Source organism: Polyergus mexicanus, unplaced genomic scaffold, assembly GCF_030449975.1.
Source record: "Polyergus mexicanus isolate NDT 795.1 unplaced genomic scaffold, iyPolMexi1.0 SCAF_12, whole genome shotgun sequence".
Lineage (NCBI taxonomy): Eukaryota > Metazoa > Arthropoda > Insecta > Hymenoptera > Formicidae > Polyergus > Polyergus mexicanus.
Window position 1 is genome coordinate 1,096,418 of NW_027223332.1, and position 14,709 is coordinate 1,111,126.

General features: G+C 31.2%; 1 long non-coding RNA gene across 1 annotated transcript; it reads left to right on the plus strand.

Annotated features, from left to right (window-relative positions):
* Positions 1–7,851: 7,851 nt before the first annotated feature.
* LOC138938246 (uncharacterized) lies at positions 7,852–9,928 on the plus strand. The gene is made up of 3 exons (XR_011447667.1): positions 7,852–9,005; positions 9,368–9,446; positions 9,750–9,928. It is a non-coding gene; the product is annotated as an uncharacterized lncRNA (long non-coding RNA).
* Positions 9,929–14,709: the final 4,781 nt, after the last annotated feature.

Genomic DNA, 14,709 nt, shown 5'->3' on the forward strand with positions numbered 1-14,709 from the left:
GCAATAAGATTGTCTCTGGCAATATCTCGATCTCCCGGCTTCGACGAGATCGTCGGAAGAGACAACGGCAGCATCCCTGTCGGGAAAAGGGAAGGGCGAAGTTTGGTTATACTCGAGCTCGCGAGTAGGGGTTGTTTCATCCCCCATAACCACGCCCTTGGTCCCGGTGTTGCAGGCTTCGTCGCCCTCCCGTTTCCCCAGCATCCCTGACGAGCATCCCGAGTATTCTCCAATGGACAACCGAGAGATATCCCGACAATCCCGCCCCGACACCTGATGCCACGTCGCCATTCCGCCGCATTTCGCAATTCACGTGACAGTATTTTACAGCTTCCCGGATACACCGTTTTATCGATCATTCGTTGTCCCGTCACTAAACTGCAAGCTTTTTGGGGGAAAAGCTTTTTTTTTGTCGTTTTCTTTTTTTGGATAACAATATTTTAATGCTTAATATGAAGGCAGGTAATTTTATTAGATTATTTCTTATATTAGCTTATCTCGTAATCTTTCGAAGAAAATATTAAATTTCACATGTTTTGCAGATTATCTCGATTACAGACAATTCGTATTATTAATATCTTTAACCGAATAATAACATATTTAATATATGTTATCAATATACTGAATGATAACATATTTAATACATGTTATTAATATAATATTTACGTAATTAAAAGTCATTGACGTTACTTTCTTTTGCTTCGTCAGTGATAAAATCAAGATATTGTCAGACGTGGAAAAACGAATTATGTACAAAGTTTAACTGACGACGAGAAGGCACGACTATATTACCTAAGACATGGAAAAATATGGGAACGCGCGTAAACTTCTTACAATTAAAATCGTAAATAGAACATTTGCTATAATTATATGAGATTATAATATATTGTCATATGTAATCTCGCATATATACACACACACACAATTTCTTTTGTAAAAAGAATTTTACTCCTTTTTTCTTATATAAGATTGTGACATTCATTTAGTATCTAAAAGGTGCTGTAAAAATAAGAAGGAAAAATAATAAACCTCGAAGAAAGATAGATTCATCGGAGTAATATAGATTTTTTTCGAAGGATCAGGTGGCGGACGGGTCGCATCTGTTCCATTCGACTATAATAATAACACTCGCGTATACTATTGTAGAATACTTCTCTATATAAAATCAGAATCCTTTCGTTTCCGTACTTCATAATAACATATTTTTACATATAGCTAATTTCTTTATATTATAAAATGCATTTGTAATGTCCGATATGTTTCGTTATTGGAAACTGTTAAAAGAAGAACGGGAAAAGATCGGATCTGTCATGACATTATTAAGGATGTTTTGACTATGCAATAGTGTAGCAAAATGTTATCAAAATTTAAAAAAGAACATTTCACAATTCTTACGTTTATACTATTTGAAAAGTTAAATAAATAAATCTGGATTATAAAAAGAATTGAAATATCACAAAATAATATGATTTTTAACGTTTTCATAAAAGAAAATGGTTATAATTAATATATTTTTTAATTTATTTAATTTAAAAGATTTGGTCGTGAATACTTTCTGCAAATCAATTGCAAGAAACAAAAGAGAAAGAGTATTTTATAGAAAGATTTCGGGCAACTGTAAGTATTTTGCTACAATTTTTAGTAAATAATTTTTACACGAGTATATTACGATCTAAATGAAGCTTTGCATAAATATTTATTAGAGTTTTGTTAATACATATGAAAATTTTTATTTCGTTGGCATGTTTTTTCCTTGTTAAATCTGTCAATAAGATGACAATACATGATTTTTTATAAGAATCAAGACAAACTTTAAACTTAAAAATCATCCTTTCTTATAGAATTCTTATAAAAGTTATAAAATATATTTTCTTATAAAATATATTTTTATGTACTCGATATAAATATTGACATATGTATTTGATATCACCATGATCGAAGAAGGAAAAGACTAGAGCCAGCCTCGCTCTAAAAGGCACAACTGTGGAACTCGCAATCATGCAAATTAGTCAATCGGACTTTAATCTACTTTCAAGCCGAACGTCAGAACGTCACGCAATCAACACCTATATCAGAAATTGCACGCGCGGGGGGTTGACGCGTGCAGCCAGCACGTTATAACAAGGAGTCACGTGCGTGTGCACGCGTGGACATAACAGATTCACGACACAATAATCAAGAACGCAGCACACGCCCTACGACTGCGTATTCCATATATCCGATTAATGTGTTTTGCGGTCATCCCAAGTGTCATAAGATAGTTCACACCTTGTTACTACGATGACAGTTCCTTTCACCCGAACCCTTTGATTCCCATTCCTTTCTTTCGCCAAACTTTTTTTTTTTTTTTTTATCAATAATACGTCCTATACACATAATTATCGATGTCAAATATTATTAATATAAATGCAAAATTCTAACATATTATCTACATTTGTTAGTTAATTTTTTTTTAATATCGCTACATTTGCATAAAAAGCAATAATATTGCAAAACGTCTTATTTTCAATCTTTGATGCCTTATTTGATTTATAACATATTATTATTACAAATATAATAAATAACTTTGTTATTTAATATTAACATTAAATATTAAATATAGAGTCTCATTTTATTTAATTAAAATTTTAATTAATTTATCAAATAATGCAATTTAGTAAAAACATACTTCAATTCCTGTTCCATACAATGAAGAAATGTAAAAGATAACGAAGAAAGATGAATTTATATCTATGATAATTGAAAAAAATAATGAAGTAAACGAAACTATGAAACGGCGGCAGCACAAACAAGTGGCAATTGTGCGTTATATAATCGATATACTGAATGATGAAACTTACCAAGGGAACATAACGTACAGCCTGCTCTATAGCTTTACCTTCATAAGATTAAACTTTCAAACTTATGACTATTTATATATATTTCCGTATGCTAATAAAAAAATGATTTAATCTCACAAGATAATGTGATAAACATGCACGTCAGCGGGCATTTATATACAAATTCTTTAATAATAATTTTTAAAAAATGATTTTCCGTGTGTCACACATCAACGATTATAAATGTAGACGCTTTTTAGTTTATTTTATCTCGTTACGTAATTAAAAATTATTTTTATGGAAATTATGAAAAAATATAATTAATATTAATATTATATAAATTAATATTAATATTAATATTAATATAGTATTATACTGTAAACACTGTAAAGTTTTTATAAAACCCCCATTTCTCAAAACCAAAAGATAAAAATAAATAAACATCTATCTATCTAATTGAAATTAATATTATTTATAGAAGAAATAAACTTAAATTTATTTTTATAACAAAATTAAAAAAAAAATTAAGATCTCGACAAATTAATTCTCCCTGTTAACAATCCTTAAGCATATCGAAACGAAGGATATTTATGAAAGTAAATTTTCATTTTTCAAGAGAAATAAAATTATATAATGACAGTTATTTGCAGCGAAACCAATCGGTATTACGAAAAAGAAGCAACAATAAACTTTAAGATTTTCGAGACAGTTTTGATATAGTAAAGTTAGAGTATCGATTTAACATATCTTTCTTAAGAGTGAACTAAAATAATATAAGCGCCATTTATTTTGTGTGCGCATGTATAATTATATATATTAACCCTAATTCTCCATTTTTTTCAAAATCATTTAAATAAAAATTCCACGTGTACTTAATATTCGAACTTTTAAATGCGTCGCTCAGTCATGACAGGCTTTTATTGATATAAAATATGAAGTAATGCACAGCACAGTGTCGAGATAAGTAATCAGCATCGCGAGGAAAAAAGATAACAATACTTGCGAGTATCGATTTAATCTGCCTTTTTAAGAATGAATATCTCGATGAGAGCTGTTTATGATATATTATTAAAATATTACAAAGCGTGTGTATTATATAAAACATTATGAAATGCGTCATTTAGTTTTCATAAATGATAATAGATAAATAGATAACAGATAAAATAGATCGAACTCCTTCTTTAAACGCGATCGTAATCAGTATCGCGAAATTATTTACTATTATAATATAATTAATAATTAATTAATACTTATAAATAATATATAATTATATATATATTGCGACGATAGATCTCGAATCACATATTTCGTAATTTATTTATTTAATCAAATAAGAATTAAAGTAATAGGAAACCAAATTATAAATTATCGTTTCGTTACGATCTTTACGGACAATAATTATTTCTTTAATAATACAGTATCAAATATATTCCACGATGCTGTATCATTTGACTTTTCGACGATCTAGATATAATTTGAATTAAAAATGTGCCGTACAACGACCGAATTGTAAAATCGAATAATTAATATAATAATAAGCTCCGTGATACATTGATCGTTTAATAAATAATTAATCTATAATTTAAAATACTTATATAATATAATATTTCATATATATATATATATATATATAAATACATAGAATATTTTTCGGCAACGAATTAGGATAATACCTAACATGGCATTTGGCCTTGGCGGCGTAAACATTGGCGCGCGTAAACATTGTTTATGTATCACAGCCTTGTTATCATTTATACAGAGACACTTGAATAGAACTGTAGTGGGGCGAGACGCTCAAATTCCTTTCTTACATATTATCATTCGCGCGGCGATACTCGGGCAATAAAGTAAGAGCGCGTCGTCGGTGCTGTCATCGTATCGCGGACGGTTTTCGCGTCTTTCGCGTCGCGTGTCGACACAGCATTGCCACGAGTCGCACAATGGCTCATATGTGGCACGCGCATTCGTGCGTTGAACGCACATTAGTGCGTCGTCGTTGCCGTCATCGTGCCGTACGAGCAACGATGCGTCGCGTTGTCGCGATATCGCGTTTTTGCTAGAAAAAGCATCTTACAAAAAACGGCAGCGTGATCCCTCACAGGCTTCTCTCTGGTTATAATAGTTTTCTAGCGCCTATTACGAAAAAAATAAACATTTAAAAAATTTGAATATGGCGCCTTTTCTGGTTCGCGACAAAGCGAGCAATTCATAGGATGCGGTTTTATAAAAATTTTTATATATTAAATAAGAGCATTTTGTTTGATATTATAATAAATTTATATAAAATAGTTTTTAATGTGTATCGGTGCGCACAAATGCATCCAAATAATGAATTCATAAATATAAAAATTAATTATCAATTAGAAAAAGCATCTTATAAAAAATTGCAGGCTTCTCTCCGCTTACAATAATTTTAGCACCTATTATGAGAATAACTACAATTTAAAAAATTTGAATATGGCGCCTTTTCTGGTTCACGACAAAGCGAGCAATTCACAGTTTATCGTTCCCGCGTTTGCGAAACGTATTTCGTTGCATCTAGTTGTATTGCTCGCAATGAGCTTTGAATTTTCGATTGCGAAACTAAAGAAGATTAGGAATTTCAGGTAATTTCTCTACAATAAAGTTACTCATTATTAGTATTAAAGCGTGTAATGTAATATTGTTGAAAAGTTGTTGCGGGAAAGAAAATATAATCAGAAATTTATATCGCGCTATGACTGGCTTCAGTGGACGGTATACGCGCTTTTAGGTTCGTATATATTTTTTGAGATCGCATCGTTTTTTCTCAGAAAGATCTAAAATTGATACAAGACATAAAATATGGTTTTCGGCCTTGGCGGCGTAAACATTAGCACGATATTATTAACGTATTATGGTCTATCAGTCGCACGGCAACACTCGAACAGTAAAGTAGTAGAGCGCGAGACATTATCAAATTCCTTTTCTAAACGAAATCGCAACAAGTATCGGAAAATAATTTAATACGATCAATAAAATTAATTATCTTTTATCTTATATATCTTAAATAATACATAATTATATCGCAACGATAAATTTTGAGGCGCGTATTTCGCGTGATATACATTTAACCAAGAGTCGAAATGACAGGAATCAAAATTGTAATTTATTGTTTTATAGTGATCTTTTTCTTCCTTTATAAGCAATAATTATCTCTTTAAAAATATTTCAAATTTAATAATATTTTGTCCGATACTTTATCGTTCGACTTATCGACGATTTAAATATGATTCGGATCGAGAACGCGCAATAAAATAGTCGAATTGCATCCGTCCGAGTAATTAACGTTAAGCTCCGTAATATTATTAATCGTTTATTAAGTAAATAATTTAAATTACTTGTACGATTTAATATTTCGCGATATACGTCATAGTACGCAAAATATTCGGTCGTAAATTATCAATAACATCGTTTTTGGCCTTGACGGCGTAAACATTAGCACGATATTATTAACGTATTATGGTCTATCAGTCGCACGGCGACACTCGAACAGTAAGGTAGTAGAGCGCGAGACATCGTCAATTCTTTTTCTAAACGAGATCTAATCAAGCAAATCGTATTTTTCATATTTTCTCTCTTACGATATAATAAAGTGTGTCTCGTGTGATTGTTCCGTGATCGGGAGTGTCGGTGCAAAGTATGCCGCGATCGTCGCATATTCGATTAATCGTAATTAACTGTGTTTTCGCAAGTGAATGTAAATGTCACGAGGAAACAGCAAGGGATGAACGAGAGAAGAAAAGAAGATTCTGATAAGTATCCGACGATGGATGGAGCAACGATATGTGCGATAAGTAATTTATATTTTTATTTACCATCTATATTATTTTCAAAATATATTACGACCGAACAATTAAGTTTCGAGATTCGCTTCGCATTTCCGAATGTTTGATTCGTGCTGCCATTTTAGAGGGTTATTCGCAACTCAATACTCGACATGTGGCGTAAGTTTTAAATTATTTAAATCAATAGTTAATGAGATACAATTACGCAAAGTTGTGTTAATATAATTCTGTTTAAAAATCGGTATAATGGAAATTTAATATTGACGCTTGACAACGCGTCAATATTAAATTCTGCGTTAAATTAGCGAAGTCTCTAACAGAACCGTTACAAATAATTCAGCAAGCCTAGTTTTCTGAAGCAAGCCCTTTTAAAATGTGATTTACGTTTTTTTTATGTCATCTATATCTCCAAAACGTTACTCTTATGCATAGCTGACTCTTCGTAGGCTTGTTGAATCATTTGTAACATTTCTGTTAGAGACTTCTCTAATTTAGCACAGAATTTAATATTGGTATATTGTCAAGCGTTTCTTCCATTATACCGATTTTTAAACAAATTTTTAACACTACTTTGCATAACTGTGTCTCATTAATTATTGAACCAAATAATTTAAAACTTGCACCAAGTGTTGAGTATTGAGTTGTAAATAACCCTCTAAAATAGCAGCGCAAACGAATCAAAAGGAAATGCGAAGCGAGTCTCAAAACTTAATTGTACATTGCTCGTTCTTTTTCTTGTTTCTTTAATAGTGTGTGAGATCCAATCTAAATTATCGTATAATATTATACATGTATTGCTTGTTTTTTCAAAACATATCTACATCGCATCTCTTTTAATCGAGGAAAAAAGGGGTATCTGCGATATAGTTAATCTCTCAATTATAAAATATATTTTTCCTCTCTTTTAAGTTATATATTATATTACAAAATTATATATTGTATAAAATAACCCTCCATGGGTACACCTTGACGTGGTGGAGTGGCTTCAGTACCTGGACGGTATGCCTTAAGGTCCTAAGTGTCCTCAAGGTTTACTGTGAAGGGGAAACCAAGTACCCAGCGTCGTCGTTGCTGTCATCGTGCCGCGGACGGCTCGTCGTATCGTTGGTGCTGTCATCGTGTCGCGGACGGCTTGTCGCGTCGTCGGTACCGTCATCGTGTCGCGGACGGCTTTCGCGTCTTTCGCGTCGCGTGTCAACACAGCATTGCCACGAGTCGTACAATGGCTCATATGTGGCACGCGCATTTGTGCGTTGAACGCACATTAGTGCGTCGTCGTTGCCGTCATCGTGCCGTACGAGCAACGATGCGTCGCGTTGTCGCGGTATCGCGTTTTCGCGTCGTCGCGTCTTCGCGTTGGACTTTTATCTCGTTTTCACGATTGTCACCGAGGATCATACTTTGTTGCCGACTAAATGGGATGTCTCTCAGCGTTGCAATCGTTAATATATTAATACCTATTAATATAATTAATTTTATATTAATATCAGTTAATATTAATTCTATATTAATATTATATATTATATAAATATTTATGTATTAATAAATTTAATATATTAATGTAGGCGCAACGTTAAAACGCCTCAGTATCGCGGCTGAGGTGAATGCCGGCCGCGTAGCAACGTATGTTCGTGCATAGTATAGATGCATGTTCGCGCGGTTAATCTTGAACTTCGGTTCGAGAATCGGCTGTTGAGGGCACGTTCTGCTCCGACAAACGGTTCGGCCCGAATCGGTTAGAGTTCGGTCGATTGTTTTGGAATGATCGTTAATGGGTCCCTTCTCTTGTACCGTCTAACAGCACATTGTAGAAATACTAAAATGTTTGGCATCTGAGGAGTCGGCTGTTCTAATTAGGTTCGATTTTCGCTCGCTAGAGAAGTTGATCTCCCGCTTTCGAAATGCTAGATTGTTAGCATGTAGAAGGTGGGTATCTTCATTCTCGACCCGTCTATCAGCCTTACGATAAACCCGGCTCAGTCTGTATGATAGAGACTTGGTGGTTCGTATGAAATCGTTCCTAACGATGTTCTAGTCGGCCCTCGATGGGAGCAGGCGCGGGTCAAGAGTCGAGCGAACCCCATTCGCGATTATTCCATCAATCGATTTCGTCTTCTTCCGCTTCCGCTTAACCTTTGCTCGAAGTAATCGGTGAATTCCCGACTTGTCGACTCGAAGTGTGATTCTCACGTGAAGCGGGATTCGATCGTACCGAAATTCGAAAGTGCGCGAGTGTCGTTCAAAGTATCGCGCGTACAAGTGCGGAAGTAATCTTTTAATAAAAGTGCGGGAGTGCCGTTTAAGTATCGCGTGTGTAAATCAACCTGAGAGGAGGAGGAGGCCTAGGAGAGGCATCGGGCATCGGTGGAGCAACCCTGTGGTAAGTAAATTGTTATTTGTATATTAAAATTACTTATTAATTGCATACGTGCAATTTAAATTGAGCAATTAATCGCGTAATTCGACTTTTTATTTGTATAATTTAAACAAGACAGAATTAAAGAAACAGATTTTTATACAAAATCTATAATCTTGTAAAAATTTTTACTTTTAAATTATAGCTTTTATATGGAATTATTAGAGTTATTAGTAGCATCTTTCTCAAAATTTATAAAATTATTTCATTAATCTGCTTATTATTATATGCATTAAATATAAAATTTAATGCGTATAATAAATTTTTTAAAATATTAATTATTTTGAGCGCTGCTACAATTTAGATCTTCTATTTGCATATTACAGATCAACGTAGCGACCCTGACATTCTGAGAGGAGGAGGAGGCCTAGGAAAGGCATCCTGCACCGGCGGAGCAACCTAAGGGTGAGTATTTATTATTTGTATATTGGTTGTTAAAAATCGCATACGCGCATTAATTCAATCTCATTATTTGAATGAATTAAACAAGAGAAAATTAGAAAGAAAAACTTTTACATAAGTCCGATAAATGTCTCCAGTATTAAAAAAAATAGCTTTCTCAAAATTTATAAAATTGTTTTGTATTTATGTATTCGCTTATTATCGTACGCATCGGATATAAAATTTGGCACGTAAAGTAATAATTTTTTGAAATATTAATTATATTTTGGATGTTGCTATAATTTGAATTTTATATTTATGTTACAGACACCGTAGCCTCAAGGCCAACAACTCCGCTGTTGCGCATCGGTGCCGGTGAGTGACAAACTTTTATTTAATTTTAAAGTAACGGATTTGTAGAGATTGTAGATGTAGATTGTAGATATAGATTATAGATTGCAAATTTTAGATAAATCCGTTACTTTTAAATGGATGAGCTAAAGTAAATCAAGCTAAATAATTAAAAAAATTTTTTTTTTGATATGCATTGCATCTATCGCAAAAATAAATTAAAGTCTAAATTATAAAAGGAAGATTATAGAAAACATTTCTTTTCAATTTGTAAATTTTATCTGATTTATTAAATATAGAACGTTTGTAATTTTATCAATTATATTATTTTATAATTAATTACGTGTAATGGTAATTTATTTTTATAACGCGCGCCAATCTTATCCTAATTTCTTACAGCTCATCCATATCGTAGAATTTGTTTGTAGACATTGTTTTTAAACTTTATTTTAACTGATATAAGAGAGACCAAATGATCAATCGATTAAATTATCTGTAATATCATAATAAATGGCATAAATATTGTATAAATTAATCTTATTCTATTATAAATTATATATTATTACATATTATTATATAAATTAAAATCATATATTATTATATACATGTATTATTATATTATTAAATAAATTATATATTAATATATAAATTTTAATCAAATTTATATATTTATAATAATTTATCATAATTTTTTAATCAAAATTTTGATTGATAACTTGGTTTTGTCTCAGTTAAAATAAAGTTATATTAAAATTTACTAACGAACGATCGTAAAATCACACGATCGTCATTGAGCGTGAAATGTTTACGCTCATCTGCCGATGACAATAATTATTCGGCAAAAGAAGGAGTTTATCTCCTTACGAGCGCAAGAAGAATCTTGCGCCTATCCGCCGGTGATAAAAGGAGTATCTATCTCCTTTTTCGATCTCGGTTTAGAGATCGATCCAGAAAGTGGCCAGGAGCAACGAAAGGTAGGTCTAACTGGCCCGAAGAATGGATATAGGCTACGCAAAATAGGCGGCCAGTACTGGCTAAAATGCGTAGCGAGAAATACATAAGGTATGATTAGGGTGCGCGAGTAGGGCACGCAAGTAGGGAACGCGGTTAGGGCACGCGGTTAGGGCACGCGGTTAGGGATATGTTTTCCAAATCTCCGCTGGTTCATCCAGAAAATAGGATTGTTAGGGCTATAGGACATTAAAAAAAAGGCTAGAGAAATAAGATTAAAATATATAATAATAATACCTAATTTAAATTTTATTTCCAGAGAAATTTTAAAAAATAAATCACAATAATATTATAAAACATTTTAATATGTTGTAATATATATTTTATGTTAAAAATGTTACAGAAATTATATATATATATATATTGTACAACTTATGTAAATATGTATAGGTCTAAATGTATGTTAATGCCTTCAGTATCAAATTATTTGCATTATAAAATATTTCTATAAATTCAATATATATATTTGATAGTGATAGTATCAATTATCAATTTTTAAATTACATAATTATAATTGTATTTTAATTTTAATTTAATATTGCAATTATAATTGTATTAAATATATAAAATTATATGTATTATGATTGTATGTAAATTATATGAAATACGTATTCTTTTGTAAATTACACGAAAAATTACCCCAAAAATACGTATAATGACAATTATAGAAATTAATTCAATTAACATATATGTATATATGTGTTTCTGAAGTATATATTGTAAAAAATTTTTCACATACATAAATTTAACCGTGTATGTTTTCATACCAAAGAGTCGTTGATAAAATCGGGAAACTTTATATATATTTTATATATATTTCAAACTTTACAAATTTTACAAATATATTTCTTTGATATTAAAAATATAATTCTTTGATATTAAAAATATCGAATAAGAGTGTGAAGATTCGATGTTAAATTAACGGTTAAATATTAGCTTCTCATTCACGAAATTTAATAATTGTCCTCGATATTGCAGAATCGCGAGTAAATCAGTACGAATTTTATGATTTATTCTCAATTGATTGATGTATATTTACGAATTCCGTATCGCAATCAAATGTCGTAAAATTAATTAATAAATTACACTGCAAAAACACCATAAATACCGAAAATACCTTTTTCTCGTTTTTTCTGTTCTTTCTGTTCTTGAACGCGATTGCTGTCCCTCTCGTCAGGTGAACGAGTAATAAAGTTGTCTGGTTCGTAGTACCGGCAAGTAGTCGAAACGATCTTTATCGTGGAGAATTATTTCTTGTTGGTTTTTGTAAGATCCATCCATGTTCGGTACTTTGTTGAAAATGAGGGATTTTCGTTGCAAGATTGGAATTAATCCTAGGTTTTCCCAGCGATTCCTGAAAGTAATTTCGGTAGTAACACGTTCTTTAAAGTCGAATTAAGAAATTAATTTAAACAGTATATATATTTTTTTTAGAAGAAAAATATATTTTCTTCTCTTCATTAAGTGTTCTTCTGTCATTATCAGTATTAATATTATAAATTATTTTTATAAAAAAGAAAGAGTTAATAGTAGATTAAACATATGGATATAGTTATTATGTATAGATTTTTTAGTAATTTCTAATTGCTATCAGTTTGTCCATTTTTCCTGACTTTTTTGATAAAAAAATTATGGTTACGAACAAATATATTTTAATAATTAACTATTGATTAATATAATTTTTCATCTTTTTTGAGAAACTATTTCTAGGCACTTGGGATATTAACCTAAATTTTTGGTTTCTCTTAAGAAACTATTTGCAGATATTGGACATCCCGCCATTCTAGGACATCAGTCTTAAATTAGTGCTTTTAAATACATATACTGTTTTATATGCATAACAAAGTACATGCGCAAATCAACATACTATCCCAAAAAATTTTTATAATATTTTATAAATTTTTTAAATATTATATAATATACGAAATTATATATATATATGAATATAACGTAAAATGTGCGGATATTTAAAAACTTCGAGACAAAACGAATGGGTACCCCGATATCAGAAAAATATCGACAAATTAATTTATTTAAACGTTACAAAACAATAGCTTAGAATTAATTACTTGAAATTAGGTCGATTTATTTTATCTTGCAAAGTATTTAAATTTTTAATTTTGCTATTATCGGGTTCGATTCGTCTCGAACAGTTGGTATCCGAGGATTATTTTTACTCGCACATTTAACACTAGCTATAATAACGATGCATGTATTTTATTATCCATAAGTATAGTTGTTCGTAACCACATTTTCATAAAAAATTATTATATCCATTTATTTTTCAATAAAGAGATATATTTTTTAATATTAATGGAAGAACATGTTTTCTCGCACAATTTTCTATCTCGCGAAATGATGATAAATGGTAACTGTCGTTAATTCATTGTCATCATCAATACCGAAATCATTGCTATTCGGAGCAGTCCGGAAGATCCGGGATTCGTTCCCTTCTGCAGTGGCTCTAACGTTCAACGGATCACTTAACTTTTCTTTGCAGAAACTGATATAGAAACAAGATGTTGGTCGTTCTCCACCTTTATGATCGTTCTTCTCTCTGTCGGATATTAACCAGGGTGTCACTCGGCGGAGGGAGGGCCTTGTTAAAATCGTTGGGTCTGTTATTCTCTATAAAATGTGGCAATATATAACGCGATTTTTTTACAACAATATTTTAAGGTTTATAAAATCTATTTTATCCTGTCAAAACAGTCATCCGCGAGATAGAATATATATCTTATTTTAGTTGATCGTGACATTCATATAAAATCGATGCTATATTACAGATCTCGGATGTCTGTCGAAATAACTTTGTATATAAAAATGTGTGTGGGTTTCGATTATTATGGAGATTACGCGTATCGCAATCGAATATTACGAATATCATCGGTTTATTTATTTGTCGCGTTTGCTCGCAAATTTTAAATCATAATTTATCTTATAATTTAATCGTTGATTTCCATCGAATATTTTTCCTTTGAATATTTCCTTGAAAGTCTGCGCAAAATGTGCCAGTAGTATAAGTACTTTCTTCTACAATTAAAGACGATTGATAACTTTATTAATGACTCTCTTGGTCAGGAATCTTTACATTATATAAAACTTATTAAGCTTTATAATTTTATGTCGATTATTAATAATAAATATCGCATAATTAATCGTCATTTAAAAGTCTTGTTTAGTCTAAAAATTGCTAATAAATTTTTTATAATACGCATATTTTGGACATTTTCGTGTAATGTAATAAATTATTGTATTGCCATGTAATAAATTATTTTATATTAAATTTCAGATTATATTTTGTATTATATTTTGTATATTAAATTTATTTCGTTTATATATTATAATAAGAATAAAAATAAAATAAATCCTAATCCTGTGAAATGGAAAAGAGGAAAAAGCCTATCCTCACACATTTTTCCTCCTCGATGGTATCTCCACCTTAACGAAGGCATTTGCCGGGTGAGGAGGTTTGCGTACTCTAATGAACCTAAGAGCTATGCCGGCGGTAACGTATAGCGTTTTCAAATAAAGCAAGTTTGATCGCTTTGAAACCGATTAATGAATAAAACTCATAAACTGTATCTTCGATTTTAGCAGTACTTGGTTTATTAGATTATTTAATGAATACTTTGAGAGCAAAGAATTTAAAGACGAAATAGCGTCAAAAACGAAGAATGTACTTTATATTATTTATATTAATCAGATTCTCTTAAAATCTATTTTTGATCAAACATGTATTCATTGTAAATTGGATTTAATTGCTCTCAAAGTGATTAAACTTTGCTTCACTCGAAAACGCTAATAAATTACCGATAGGGTCACCCATGCCGGACAGGTCGAAGGGGAAGAGTCAGACTAAAAGAGATACCATAATTATTATATTGGATTGAACGCAAAGTTCGTGCTGTTTTTTTCGGTCTTT